The sequence below is a fragment of the Camelus bactrianus genome, chromosome 35, assembly GCF_048773025.1.
Source record: "Camelus bactrianus isolate YW-2024 breed Bactrian camel chromosome 35, ASM4877302v1, whole genome shotgun sequence".
Taxonomy (NCBI): domain Eukaryota; kingdom Metazoa; phylum Chordata; class Mammalia; order Artiodactyla; family Camelidae; genus Camelus; species Camelus bactrianus.
Genome location: NC_133573.1, coordinates 11,646,609 through 11,659,351, shown reverse-complemented (window position 1 = coordinate 11,659,351; position 12,743 = coordinate 11,646,609). Strand labels below are relative to the sequence as shown.

Here is a 12,743-nt window from a genome sequence, read left to right as displayed (position 1 = left end):
CAGATGAGAGAAAGAACAGCTTTAAACATCTCCCAGGCTGATAGAGTATAAAGCTATTTTAGGAGTCCTACTTTAAAGTCCATACATTGATAAAAAGTCTTGAAATAATATCATGGGACTCAATGGGAGTGATGAAACCAGTCCCAAGAAATAGAATCATGGCACTGGAAAGTTGTTTTCCAAGATCATTCACTGGAAAAGATGACTTGGTAAAAGTTAACATTGTTGAGGGATCCTGGCATGTATCCTCAGGTCATAGATAACAATGTTTGGGGGGGGGTCCCTACCTTTTTCAAAGACTCAGAAAGGGTGATTCAGAAAGGGTGATTCATAGATAACAACGTTGGGAGGTCTCTACCTTTTTCAAAGACTTAGAAAGGATGATTACAGGCCCCCTCCCCATGTTGTGGGGAAACGGGGCTAATGAGAATAAATTGGCCCCAGACTTATTCTGTGAAGTTATTGCTTCCTCCACCCTCTTTGATGTGATTGTGTGAGAACTGGTAAAACTTCATTCCTGTGTCAATTCCCAGCAGCTAGAAAGTGCCTGGAATTTTTTTTTTTTTTTTTCCGTTTCAACAGAGGCTTCCTGACACCCTTTGTTTAAGAAACAATGAAGGCTTTAATGATGACAGACAGACAGAGAACTCCATCTTATTCTTTCAGCATACACCATTGACAACCGTGTCACTGAATTATAACAATTAGTGCTGGAAATACAGTCGGAAATATGGGCAGAGAGAGCGGGAAATACACCTGATCTTACCCATGTAAACATTATCGAACGGCTTTAAAGTAGTTCTTCTAGCTAGGTTTCTAGAGAAAACTGTTTATCATACTTACTGTTGCTCCCTGATGTATTTTTTAGGTGTTGATCAATTTAAAAAAATACTCTTAGGTTAAGGACAGGGAAAGAGAATTAAAATGCAAAGTGTGTTGTTTGGATCCGGAAATCACTGGTGACCCTAATCCAAGTTGATTATGACTTAGTCATTCTGTTTCTTTAGAACTGAATATAGTTGCAGGGGAATGTGAGGGGCATGAAGACAATAAGAATGTATAGAAGGAAAATTGAAAAAAGGACAACTGTATATTTCTGGTTTAATCATCACATTTTGTGCAAATTGTATGAAATCAATGCATTAGGCAATGACTAATGAATGAAAGTCTATAAAAAAAAGAGTAGGGAGAAATATTCAAGGGAAAGGGAAACATTGAAATTAGGTCAAAGGAAATGAATTCAGTACACGAATATGTTCTCCAAGTAGAACTAATGAATTGCAGAAGTATCTCCTGATGGGGAACAAATTAGAGGAAAAGTGGGCCCTGATGTACTGGTGACAGTCAATCCAGCTTCTGCCCTGGGAGGCAAATGACACACCATGAATGCCTGTAATTGTGATATTGTCTGTGGAAAACTAGAATTTTCTCTCCTCCTTTAGAAATCTACTTCCCTTAGATAGTAAATGGACATGGATTCTCTCTCAATACATACCCATTTGTTAGAACTGGGGCTAAAATGCATACATATAGTCAGCTTTAAAAGGAAGAAAATATTGGTGGGGGAGGGTATAGCTCAGTGGTAGAGCACATGCTTAGCATGCATGAGGTCCTGGGTTCAATCCCCAGTACCTCCATTAAAAAAACAAGGAAGAAAATATTGAAGATATAGACTGATTTTTCCTCTGTTCCTCTCCAGTGCTTTTCTAAATCCCGACCTTGTCTTTTACCATTTTGGAGGTTAGAGCTGAAGGGGTAGGAAAGAAAACAAAGGCAGATCCAAGAATCTCATATATATACTCAACATATATAAACTCAATAGGGTTTCTACTCAAGAAAATCAAATATATATATATACATATATATGTGTATATAAATGTATAAAGATATATTTGTATTTAAATTATAAGCTGAAATATTTTCTACATGAGCTACATTTATCTCCTCTTAACACAGAATAATAATAGTTATAATTACATTAAATGTAATATGTTTTAAAGACTAATGTATATTTGATAGGCATTGTAACTGCTCTGCATGTGGTAGCTTCATCCGTCCCCTTCCCACTCCTCCTCCAGGTCTCTGACTGTCACTTCCTCATGGAGGCATTCCCTAAGCCTAACCCAAAGTGAGGTCAGGACCCTGCTGTTACTCTGTTACTATATTTCATATGGTTTTATTTTGTTGCATAATTTTGTTTGTGTGTTTTTCTTCAATTTTTTTCTATATCTCCCCCATAATCTATAAGCTTCATTAGGGAAGGAACCATCTCAGTTTTATTTACCATGGCTCCTGGAACATAATATTTGCTTAAAAATCATCTGTAGAAAGAAAAAAAAGACTAAGTAGTTTATACATGATAATCAACATTAAATTACTTATACTGCCAAATCAAGTTTAAATTTTTTTTTTCTTTTTTGGCAATTGATAAGTATGAAGAATGGCATTAGTGTTCACAGTATTCCTTGATGCCATATACAGGTAAACCTTCATCACCCAAACACAGACTGTTTTGGATTTGAATCCCAGCTCTTCCACTTACTAGCTGATTAAGTAACAGCCTCTGGCCTTTCTTGTAAAATAAGGTATAGCATCATCTGCCTGTTAGGTTTGTGGTGAGGAGCAAATGAGTTAACTTTTGTAAAGTTATTACATAAATGGCATGTATAGTAAATAAACCCGCATTACAAAGTGAGATAGTGTTGATAGACAGGTAGATAGATTGAATACATTTCCTCCAATACCCTTTTCCCTTGCTAGATAGACTTGCCAGCTTCAAAAGTTTCCTGAAATCTGAATTCAGTGAGGAAAACCTTGAGTTCTGGCTGGCCTGTGAGGATTACAAGAAGATCAAGTCCCCTGCCAAGATGGCTGAGAAGGCAAAGAAAATTTATGAAGTATTCATCCAGACAGGCTCCTAACGAGGTTGGTTCTGCTGGGTAGGTGGGGGAGTGTGGCCAGTGGGGTTCAGCTCAACAACTTCCCAGGAAGGACTTCCATCTGCAGTACAGTTTTGCAGCAAAAGGCAATTTGAGAGTGACCACGTTCCTTAAGCACCGACTGAGCGCCAAGGCGGAGCAGCAAGGTCAAGCAGATACGAACTTGAATCCTCTTTAGACCACGTTCTAGCAACATGCGTCTCACTTCAGTGGCAGTTGCAAGCGGGAATGATACTAGTGGTATCATCTTGGATGCATTGCTGAGTCTCTCTGAACTTAGTTTCTTTGTGAAAATGAGGATCCTGAAGACTGTTTTGCAAGGTTGTTGTAAGGAGGAAATTAAATAGGGATGTGAAAATACACATCTCAGGGTTGGAACTAATTAATGTGCAATGAATGTTCCTACCACTTAATCTTTTCTTTCCTCCTTTTCCCCTTCCCCACTTTTCCCTTCTTTTTTTTTTTTTTTTTTTTTTTTTTTTTTTCATTTTTGGTAAAAACTCTTTTCCCCTCTGTTCTCCATCATTCTTTTGTTTCCCTCAGGCCTTTTCCATTTACAGTCTAGTCAACACTCAACAGGGTTTCTACTCAAGAAAATCAATTATTGTAAGATAACAGTAACAGAGATGTCAGAAGAGAATATGCCATTAATTGACAACACACTTAAGATGTGTGTTGATTTCAAAGCGGCTTTGTGGTAGATTATCTGCTCTTTGCTATTTATGAAAATGAATTAAAAAGACTTTTTGTGGAACCCAGAATGGCCTTAGCAAGACCTGTTCATCATGTTTTGATCAGGTCACTAATTTCACATTGTACCCCATAATCCAATCTGGACATCAAATATTTCATCAAGATTTGGGGTCAAGCACAGAGGTGATCTGAGCAAAACCCCTAGGTCAGCAGTAATCAGTTTAAGATGACTTGAGAGGGGAAAATCCCCAGTATCCTTTTTCTCTCACAGGTGCTCTATACTTTTGAGATTCCACCATTTGATATTTATTCCTTTGGTTATGAATTACTCATCACTGATCCTTTCTAAAAGGTAAATATGTTTGAATGGATGGACAAATTATATACCTTAATACCAGCAGATGAGTTCCCTCCATGACACAAGAAGTGGAAGCCAGGAGCATGGGAGCGTAAACTACAATAGGTAAAGTGGAGGAAGTGAGAGTCCTAGAATGGAACTAGGTTTAGTCCTGCCCTGAGAATTATTTTATAATCCTCCAGTTCTCCCCTTCTAGTCCTCAGTCTCCCACCCCATGCACATACGTTAGCTTTCCTCTACTTCTGATACCATTTGTGCTGGGCTGTTCTTTCTTCTGTCGGCATGGAATCTCTATTTGTGATGTTACCAAGGAGATTAATTTGGTATTAACGTTGATATACATTTCCTGACTTCAACTGATTTCCCACTTGTAACCTTCCTTCCTACCAACTTCATTCCTCTTCACAGAATTCTAGGATTTGTTGCAATATCTGCCAATGGTGGAGACCCATCTGGACTATTGCTAGTTGCTCTGAGCTCTAGGAAAACATTGTTTGCCAGGTTCCTTGTGAAAACATTGACGGTTATTATAGGAATATGACACATTAAAAATGGAGTTTCAAAATAAATGAAACTTTGGCTGAGTTACTGGAACAAACAAATGGTGGCCCCCGTTATAAGGACCTGTGAGCTTTAATTAAAATGCCTTGACCTCCACTCTCTCAGCCGAGCATCAGAGAGAATGTGCATCTTGTTCCTGGCACTTAACAAGCATTCAGGGAATATTTGTGAGATGAATAATTAAAGATGTCCCACTTAAAGACCTTTGTCGATGTGTGACTTTGGGTAAGTTTCTAGGGTAAGTTTTTAATTAAAGCTCTCTAATTCTTAGTTCCCTTAACTATAATCATCTCACATAGATTCAAAACTTCTCCAAATCTTGTATTTTGACCCCAAAATTTACTATTTCATTTTGATGAGTAGCAGATTGACCTGTGCAACAAGTTTACCCAGGCAAAGAGTAATCTGAATTTTCTTTCTCTGAATATTCACCTCAGCTCTTTAACACCAGGAACTGAAGGAGAGGTACAGTGGTAAAAAAAATTGGCACTAAGGTTTTAAAAAGAGAAAAAATACATCACTTCTTAAAAAATAAAATTAAGAAAGAATTTAATAAGTTTTAGAAATTCAACGATTTTGAGTAAGGTTGCCCACACAGCTTAGTCTATATTTAAGAAAAGAAAGAAGCATTGCTTTAGTGTGGCTGAGAATACAGAAATATACATTATAGTCTCACCTCCATCCCTCACCAGCAGTTTGTAACTTAACCTCTTTGGGTCTCAGAGTGTTCACCCGTGAAGGCAGGTATCGGACCACATCACCTCTGAGGCCGTTCGCAGGGCAGCCTCTGTAGTCACCTACCATCCCTGCATAAAGCATACAGGTCCCGCTCACCTGTGGGAAACCATGTCATAGCCTCAACTCGCTTCACCGTGGACCTCTGATCACTCACTGCTCTTGTCTGTTCTGGCCTGGTAATCCCATCATGCCTTTGTCCTCAACTCTGTCCTAAAGCTGTGGACAATTCTCTGAGTCCAGATAGCTTTTCTTCAGGAGCAAGAACCTCTAGCAGCCCAGGAGAGAGCTAAAACACTTTCTGATGCTCTAATTCAGAACCACTGGCTGATCTGGATTCTGTTTCTTTCTCTTTTACACTCAGATCCCTTAAAAGTCATTAAAACATACAACGTGATCTACAGTGATTCCTCACAAATCATCCTTAGGTGAGTCCAGGCAGGCTGTATGCTGCACAACGCCGGGGGGCCATTCACGTGGACGCTAACATGAATGGTGCCCCTGTGAGTGGCACAATATAGTGGCAATGCAGCCAGCACAAATATCTAAGCCACCGCACCTTTCAACACAGCAGTCTACTGGGTAAAAGCCACACTGCTGGGCTTTTGAATCTTCCCTCTACCACTTAAGAGCTTGGGCAAATCATTTGAACTTCTGTCCCTCAACCATAAAATGTACTTGTCAGTGTCTGTCTTCCAGCATTGTAAGATTAAGTGAGTTCCTCAGCACAGAGCCCATAAAAGTAAAGTTCTCAGCCCAGTGTCTGGCATAGATTTAGAACTCAATAAACATTAGCTGCTACTTTTACTATTATTGTGCTGGAACCAGGATCTCCTGGTTTGTTTCAGGAAAAGACCAAGTTGCTTTATTCTACTGGAGCCAGGCAAGAGGTCTTGGACCCCTGGCCAGATTTTCTTTCTCCTTCTTCATTCTTCCGAGGAGGTGTGACACCAAATGCTGTGGTAGGAAGATTGTGGGATTAGGCATCAGGTTACGTGGATTCAGATTCTGCTTCTGCATTCAAATACATTTATTTGCTCTGTGATCTTGAGGAAACCTCTATCTGTCTGTCTGTCTATCTATCTATCTATCTATCTATCTATCTATCTATCTATCATTCCCCTACAAAAGGAAAGATTCATTCTTAAGGTTATTGTGCAGATTAAATGAGGTCTGTCATGTAGCTGCCTGTTTTTAACTTTGAGTCTCTAATACTGGTTGGAGCTTAATCTGAGTCATGCATTTATTGGAGCACCAATTGCCTTACCCCACTGCCTGGAAAATAAAAATGATATGATATTTTTCACTTTCTACCAGTCTCTTCCCCTCATGTGTTCTATTGGTGGAAAATGCCACTTCTGTCCTCCCTACCCTTCATCAAATCCCACAACCTGGGCTGACTCAATGACCCTGTTTCCTGGCTTACAGGTGAATATCGATCACTTCATGAAGGACATCACCATGAAGAACCTGGTGGAACCTTCCCCAAGCGGCTTTGATGTGGCCCAGAAAAGAATCTATGCCCTGATGGAAAAGGATTCACTGCCTTGCTTTGTGCACTCTCAGTTTTATCAGGAGTTCATCAAGTAGCAATTTAATCAGGCTGTGAGAACCATCCTGAGGGTTATTTCTTCCATAACAACCCTGTATTGTCCAGCAACCCACATATCTTCCCATAGCAGGCTTGCTCAGAGGTTCTCAAGCAGGGAAAATCCCCGAGAGTGTTGCCTACTCTTTTGCCCGCATTGTTTTGGATGTTTATCTATCTCCTGAATGCCTTCCTTTTCCAGTTTCCTCTTCCTGCCCCCATTCTTAATTAACCTTACTCTTGTATGCTGTTGTGAAATTCAGTCAGAATGACAGAAAAACTCTACTTAAGGAAATGTCAGACAAGAATATGATATCATTGAATGTGGGTCCGTTTGCTTTAGGTAACGGATCTCCACCTAAATTGGTGTGAAAAAGAATGTGGGTGTGCAAAGACCAGTTTCAAGTGAGATTAACTGATCTCATCTGTTGCTTTAATTCTGATCCAGAAGGTCACCCCTCTTATTATCTCTGAAGTTCTTTGTAATAAAAGGTGGCAAGAAAATTATGAGGTAGGCATTATTTCATTCTTTAAGCAAATACATTGTTTAAAATGTTGATCTTCCTCTGAGAGCATCCATGTGCTAACTGAAGATTATAAACAAAAGGTACAGCCATGAATATGTTGTATTTTCACAAAGTCAATCTGAACACAATCCATGTTGCCTCTTTCCCTGTACTTTCATCATATCCTCCCACGTATAAAGTTACCAAATTCTGTATTAAATCAATGACCTGAGATTGACAGTGGACTACCGTATAAATGTATCTATGACTCTAGTCTGTAGGACAAAAATTTCGATTTTCAAATTATTTAAAATGCCACCTGAGTGTAAAATTCCAAAAATTTAAACTGCAATCTTGTAAAATAAAACAGTTGCTGCTCATCGCAGCAGTCTTCCCACCTTAATATCAAGAGGGCTGTACACTACGCTGGGAAAATTTTTGTCAAGCCTAAACTGGTTAGTTCTCCTAGGATCTGTTTGTTTAGTAAATGACAATTATATTCAAAGCATCATGTTATCTTTCAAAAAATCAATCTGACTAAATGCAGAGGACTTCTAAGTGAGATAAGTACTCTACATCTTGAAAAATAATGTGATCTTTTAGCAACACCTCACTTCCCTTCCTTTCTGCTCACTGCATTTAGTGAATTGTATTTATAGTCAAAGTGCACATTTAGACTCCTAACATGCCTTACACACCACCAATTGATAGGCCATGATATTTTTTAGTAGGTTTAAACATTTAATTCTGTATTGCATTATTATAAGTCTCGCTAAAATTTTTTCTGATCTTTAGTAGATTTGATTAAGTAATGATTTACATAATCTAGTCATAGACTCTAACTCTGTATGAATATAACCGAGGTAAGGATACTGAGTTAATTAAAAAAGTATTTTTCAAAGGATTAATAAAAATCTGAAATGTTTAAGTAGAAGATTACATTTGTTTAGTCTTGTATCTCCTTTTGTTTTTCTTTATCATTCACACATTGCTAGCTTCACATTTGTAGCCCATTTATTCAGTTATTTCTTAAGAATATTGAACGTGAGCAACCATATTACTGTATTCTTTGAGTAAACACTGTTCGTGTTTGTTGGATTTTCCTTGTTTTTGTTATTTCCAAAGATAATAGGCCCTTCTTGAATACTTGTCATTTCAAATTCTGAAAATGGGTTGGAGTGACTGGGTCTACGGCCAGCTCTTGCTGGTGTGGTGTGAGTTCATTCATCTTTGTTAATATTGCTCACTTCAAAGAAGCTCTGTCATCAAGCATTCGACAGCTAGGCCAGATCAACATTGGGAGCGTGAAACAGAAGTTCCCATCATGTCCACATGTGCAGGAGTGACAAGCAACTCACATCCAGAATTCCCAGCACCATCTTCCTCACCATCTGTCTTTGCTGCCCCAGATCAGAATGAAATCACCAGTCCTTTACGTGCTAAGGCAGCTAGAAAATGTAAGAACCGAATAATCTAGGTGAGTTATTTTTTTCTTGAATGCCAAAATATTTTTAAGAAAAATTTTGATGTCATTACAATTTCAAATGCCTTATTCTTTTTATTTGAAATAGACAAATGTTTGAAAATACCCAGAGATTTATCTAGAGATCACAGAGTTCACCAAGACAGCTGATGTTTCAAAGACTCAGACTTACTGCATTCACAAATTGAATGCACAACCTTAAGCGGGTAGACTTGTGGGTGGAGGATAAGAAGGACCTTCACCTTTTCATGAGCTGAACCCAGGAAGCAGAGGGCAGGAAGAGAACCAGGAGGGCAGTGACATGAAGGCTGGAAGGAGAAGGAATGCCTTGCAGTCAACCGCTGATATGTAATATATACATATGTGTGATTTTAAATTTAAAGCAGTGCACAGACAGGCACATACACATTAGAAACTCTTCTAAATAATAAAATTAAAAGGAATACAAATATCACAGCCTGAAATGTGAAAGCAAAGCAAACGTATGCAAATTACCCTAGAAAATTCTTTGAAATCTTTTTGAAACTGTTTTTAAACTTAGGGGGGAAAAAAAACCTCAACTGTGTTACTGGAAGTTTCCATGGTAACACGAATAAAATAATGTTCTTTTAAATTTGGGGGAATTAAGAAAACTGGGATGATTGTACCAGGAAAAAAAATGTGTAACGTCTGTTTATCACTCCCTGTGCCTCCTCCCCTTCCTCCCCACTCTCCCTGGAGTAAATTGCCTGGAAAAGTATGGAACTCAGTGCAGGAGCCCTGTGGTGCTGCGCTCCTCCCTTGTGAAAATGTAACACAGTCCTAAATGTGTCTGGGATGTAGAGAGGTGGTCATTGAGAACAGGAGTATGTGCTTCTCATTCTTGAGAGAAACCTAAAATTAGGCAGGCCAGGGGATGGCCATAACCTGTCTTTTGCTGCCTGGGTTTGATGTAGTTTGTGGTTAGCGTCAGACTAGGATCTAAACTGGACCAGAACAAAGAGATAGACTATTGAGTCTAAATTAGGAGGCTGTGTCCACATTTATCTGCTAAAGCAGTGCTTGTTCATGTGAACAACCCCCAACACACACACACACACACAATTTTCTTTCTCCCAGATAAACACCTTCTGAAATGCAGAAGTAACTGAGGCATTTCAGTAGCTTTGCTTTCAAATCAATAGAATCAAATGCATGAAAGTATTTTGTGTGCTGCTCCCCATAATGCCTTGTGGACTCTTAATTCACTACTGTATAAATTATGCTTTAAGCAGATTTTAGTTTCTAGTACATAAAGAGAAGAACTTGATAAAGAAATTGTTTTTATTTTCATCCTCTGCAAAGTCATGGAATTTGCTCGGTTGATGTGTTCTCTTTACACGTTCCCTTTCGATAGAGCGAAGTTATTCTTTCTCAAAGAATAATAGATGTCCAGAAGTTTCAATAAAAACTTGTCAGGCTATCTGTCCCATCACAAATTTGAAAATTTGAGATTCATTTCAAAGGCTATTTATATTTCAGGGAAACGATTTTTACCTCTGAAATCATTCCTTCTAGCAGGCCATTTACGTTGTTTCCTGGTAATTTAGTAGGTTTGGAGAAAAAGGACCATGAAAAAAGAAAGCGGGAAAGAAGGGAAGGGAAGTGGTGAGGAAGTTAAGTGCTCAGGCCTATGAAGTGTGTCCATTCACTAGGAAACATCTAAGAGCAGCTCCACTTAATTGACAATCACATTGCTTCTTGCTGTCACCATCAAGATTTGCAGGAAGCCATTTCTTGATTATCAATGCAGCTAGATGTGAAACTTCATTTTAAAATCCTACAGAGTCTTGATTAGATAAAAGAACAAATATAGAGGGTTTACTTTCCCTGGTCAGCTTACATTCCACGGAGCAGAGCATGGAGAACTCAGTTTCTAACATCTGAACATCCAAACCCAAGGGCCAGGCAACTCTCTGTAGCTTCTGGACATGACATCTTAATGCATCTTGGCCTATCCTGTCCGAATTGTCATTAGACCTTTCTGGCTTTCTAGTCTCTCCATTCTATGAGAAGAGTATGTGTTTAATATTTGCTTGGGACAAGGCTCTTTGGTTAATAATTTAGCAACTACTATTTCTGCTAAATATATTTGCATTCAGATGGGTCATGTGGCTGACCGGAGCAATAATCCAAAGAAAGGCTGTCCCTTTCAGCATCTTCGAGCTGTAAAAGTCAACTGTTCTGAGTGAGGAGACATTCTTAGCTTTGAATGGAAACTTATAGCAAAGAGTGAAGGGCAAAAAAGAAATTAAAAACTTGGGAAAATTTTCCTCACCTCACAATTGAACAATAATCTTCCGACCTTATTTATTAGTTGAAAAGCTACAAATCCAACTCAACATTCATATCCAGTTTAGTAAGTCTCTTGTTTTCTCACCTGAGATATTTTTCCTTTCTGCCTCACACTTATACCTCCGTTTCTCTTCTCCATCTGCATGAGGATACATTTAAAATAGTTGAGTCTAATCACAGTTATGTAATAATGAATACAGTTTAAAATATTTAACTTCCTAGCTAGGAAAATGTCTAAACTAAGCCATAGCAAAATAACAGGAAGATCTGAATTTTTTTCTGACGGAGAGAAGTAATCTGGATAATTGTTGCCAGAAGTAATTTCATGTGATATAGTATCAGATTTTGGGGGGACTAAATTTTTTTTTTAAATGTACAACTTGCAGCTCATCTTCAGGAGACCAGCTCAGAGAAAGGAGTGGAAATGGAAGGTTGGGCAATCCATTTGTCAACATGTATCTTATATGGTTTTCATTTAGGAACAACTTTGTTTATCTTCTAATTTTGTATCCAATATGTTGTATGCTATGTAACTCATACTTACGTATCTGTAACCACAAGCACGTATATTATATTAAATATATATCTAGATAACAACCTCCTATGAGTCCTTCTTGACTCCTGGACATTCTTGATATGAAATTCTTTCTTAAGATAGGCTTGTTTGTTCACTATGCTCCTTAGGCCAGGGGAGCCCCTGATCAGTTGGGATGACCCCTGTCTTAGTAAACATCGATTGTAATGTGCAAAATTCAGGAAGGGGGATACAAAGTGCCCAATATTCATATACTCTCTTGACTACTCTCCCTTGGATTCAGATGGCAGCAAGTTCTTGACCCAGTTGTTCACTGTTAGAACCGACTTAGTGCATCGTATCATGTGGATCCTGTAACATTCAGTGAGTATCGTCATTCCCGCACTGGTGACAGAGCTGAAACCCAAGGATCATCGCAAGCAGCTCTGTTCTGAGACCTTAGATTTGGTGCTCAGATAGTTTAGGTAATGGGCTCAGATGATACAGCTGGTGATGCTGGGCCTGGATGAAATGGAAAGTGTGTTTGCAGGAAGAAGCATAAATAGAACCAGTTTACAGGGAGGAAAAATGATGAGAATCCACATGAGGGGAGAGAGGAGGGAACGAGAGAGTGAGAGACTGCAGAGAATGTCTGTCTTGGTCTCTGACAGTTTCTAAGTTCTCATTCTTCGTTCCCATGAAGCCTAGTATATTTAATGTATATGCAATCACCCTGAATCCTTTCAGTACCTTCTATTCACTTCTTTGGTTTAATTATCTTGGATGATTTTCTAGAAGTTTCCACCAAAAAACATTATTAAAGCAAAGATCATTAACACTTTTGCCTCCCCCCCTAGAGAAGAAGTGATATTCTCAAGGTCACTATGCGAATCAGTGGCAGAAAAATCTTGAAGGTTAGACTGCCTCTCAGACTCCTGCTGATCCACTGGACTGAAGGAACCACATTGGATCCCTCAAAACAGTAAGATTACTGGTTCTAAACTGAGTAAAACAGACTAAACCCATCCCTGCCCAAGTGGTAGTTCATTCTGT

General features: G+C 38.7%; 1 non-coding gene and 1 pseudogene across 1 annotated transcript; both read left to right on the top strand.

Moving 5' to 3' along the window:
• Nucleotides 1-11,735, top strand: part of LOC105071820 (regulator of G-protein signaling 5-like) — a 43,493-nt pseudogene extending 31,758 nt beyond the window's left edge.
• On the top strand, nucleotides 1,565-1,637 carry TRNAA-AGC (transfer RNA alanine (anticodon AGC)). The gene has a single exon. It is a non-coding gene; the product is annotated as a tRNA-Ala (tRNA).
• Nucleotides 11,736-12,743: the final 1,008 nt, after the last annotated feature.